The sequence below is a fragment of the Cryptomeria japonica genome, unplaced genomic scaffold, assembly GCF_030272615.1.
Source record: "Cryptomeria japonica unplaced genomic scaffold, Sugi_1.0 HiC_scaffold_209, whole genome shotgun sequence".
Lineage (NCBI taxonomy): Eukaryota > Viridiplantae > Streptophyta > Pinopsida > Cupressales > Cupressaceae > Cryptomeria > Cryptomeria japonica.
In genome coordinates this window covers 262,501-265,430 of record NW_026729031.1, presented here as the reverse complement: position 1 = coordinate 265,430, position 2,930 = coordinate 262,501, and positions in this window count along the sequence as shown.

Here is a 2,930-nt window from a genome sequence, read left to right as displayed (position 1 = left end):
GAACTATCTGTGTATCGGACGCGTCGCGGGATAAGGGGTTGTCACTGGTAGTCGCCCCAAGCGCGTCCGATGCTTGGACCATTCCGAGGCGGACCCGAAGCCTCTTCCGTCTAGCCGTTGGGTCCTTCTCGCCGCATCCCTCGCCTCGCACCCCGATTGCTATGCGGTGAGGCTCCTCGGCCGCCTTGGAACTATCTGTGTATCGGACGCGTCGCGGGATAAGGGGTTGTCACTGGTAGTCGCCCCAAGCGCGTCCGATGCTTGGACCATTCCGAGGCGGCCCCGAAGCCTCTTCCGTGTAGCCGTTGGGTCGTTCTCGCCGCATCCCTCGCCTCGCACCCCGATTGCTATGCGGTGAGGCTCCTCGGCCGCCTTGGAACTATCTGTGTATCGGACGCGTCGTGGGATAAGGGGTTGTCACTGGTAGTCGCCCCAAGCGCGTCCGATGCTTGGACCATTCCGAGGCGGCCCCGAAGCCTCTTCCGTGTAGCCGTTGGGTCCTTCTCGCCGCATCCCTCGCCTCGCACCCCGATTGCTATGCGGTGAGGCTCCTCGGCCGCCTTGGAACTATCTGTGTATCGGACGCGTCGCGGGATAAGGGGTTGTCACTGGTAGTCGCCCCAAGCGCGTCCGATGCTTGGACCATTCCGAGGCGGACCTGAAGCCTCTTCCCTCTAGCCGTTGGGGCTTTCTCGCCGCATCCCTCGCCTCGCACCCTGATTGCTATGCTGTGAGGCTCCTCGGCCGCCTTGGAACTATCTGTGTATCGGACGCATCGCGGGATAAGGGGTTGGCAGTGGTAGTCGCCCCAAGCGCATCCGATGCTTGGACCATTCCGAGGCGGCCCTGCAGCCTCTTCCGTCTAGCCGTTGGGGCCATCTCGCCGCATCCCCCACCTCGCACCACGATTGCTATGCGGTGAGGCTCCTTGGCCGCCTCGGAACTATCTGTGTATCGGACGCATCGCGGGATAAGGGGTTGTCACTGGTAGTCGCCCCAAGCGCGTCCGATGCTTGGACTATTCCGAGGCGGCCCTGCAGCCTCTTCCGTCTAGCCGTTGGGGCCATCTCGCTGCATCCCCCACCTCCTCGGCCGCCTCGGAACTATCTGTGTATCGGACGCATCGCGGGATAAGGGGTTGGCAGTGGTAGTCGCCCCAAGCGCGTCCGATGCTTGGACTATTCCGAGGCAGCCCTGCAGCCTCTTCCGTCTAGCCTTTGGGGCCATCTCGCCGCATCCCTCGCCTCGCACCCCGATTGCTATGCGGTGAGGCTCCTCGGCCGCCTGGGAACTATCTTCGTATCGGACGCATCGCGGGATAAGGGGTTGTCACTGGTAGTCGCCCCAAGCGCGTCCGATGCTTGGACTATTCCGAGGCGGCCCTGTGGCCTCTTCCGTCTAGCCGTTGGGGCCATCTCGCCGCATCCCCCACCTCGCACCCCGATTGCTATGCGGTGAGGCTCTTCGGCCGCCTTGGAACTATCTTCGTATCGGACGCATCGCGGGATAAGGGGTTGTCACTGGTAGTGGCCCCAAGCGCGTCCGATGCTTGGACTATTCCGAGGCGGCCCTGCAGCCTCTTCCGTCTAGCCGTTGGGGCCATCTCGCCGCATCCCCCACCTCGCACCCCGATTGCTATGCGGTGAGGCTCCTCGGCCGCCTTGGAACTATCTTCGTATCGGACGCATCGCGGGATAAGGGGTTGTCACTGGTAGTCGCCCCAAGCGCGTCCGATGCTTGGACTATTCCGACGCGGCCCTGTGGCCTCTTCCGTCTAGCCGTTGGGGCCATCTCGCCGCATCCCCCACCTCGCACCCCGATTGCTATGCGGTGAGGCTCCTCGGCCGCCTTGGAACCATCTTCGTATCGGACGCATCGCGGGATAGGGGGCTGTCACTGGTAGTCGCCCCAAGCGTGTCCGATGCTTGGACCATTCCTAGGCGGCCCTGAAGCCTCTTCCGTCTAGCCGTTGGGGCCTTCCCGCCCCATCCCTCGCCTCGCACCCCCGATTGCTATGCGGTGAGGCTCCTCGGCCGCCTTGGAACCATCTGTGTATCGGACGCATCGCGGGATAAGGGGTTGGCACTGGCAGTCGCCCCAAGCGCGTCCGATGCTTGGACCATTCCGAGGTGGCCCTGAAGCCTCTTCCGTCTAGCCGTTGGGGCCTTCCCGCCCCATCCCTCGCCTCGCACCCCGATTGATATGCGGTGAGGCTCCTCGGCCGCCTTGGAACTATCTGTGTATCGGACGCATCGCGGGATAAGGGGTTGGCACTGGTAGTCGTCCCAATCGCATCCGATGCTTGGACCATTCCGAGGCGGCCCTGCAGCCTCTTCCGTTTAGCCGTCGGGGCCTTCCCGCCGCATCCCTCGCCTCGCATCCCGATTCCTATGCGGTGAGTCTTCTCGGCCGCCGCGGAACTATACCTGTTATTGCTACTGCATCCTTCGGCTGGTAACCTCCTCTGCCGCCTTGGAACGTTCTCTTTGTCGGACGCGTCGCGGGATAAGGGGTTGGCACTGGTAGTCGCCCCAAGCGCGCCCGATGCATAGACCGCTCCGAGTCGACCTTGCTTTCAGCCTCTCACATGCATAGACCTCTCTGAGTCGACCCTGCAGCCTCTCACGTTTAGCCTTTGGAATCTCGCCTCACAACATGATTGCTATCCTTGATGCATCCCTTGCCTCGAGCCCTGATTGCTTTCTTGGCTGCATCCCTCCTCTCCTCACAGCCCGGTTGTCATCACTGCTTCATCCGTCGCTTCATGCATTCTGGCTGCTGGGCCCTTCCCACCGCACACCTCGATTGCTATCTCTTCTGCATCACACACCCCGATTGCTATCTCTGCTACATCCCTCGGCTCTCACTTCTGCATCCTTCGCCTCACACCTCGATTGCTATCAATGCTGCATCCGTAACCTCACACCCCG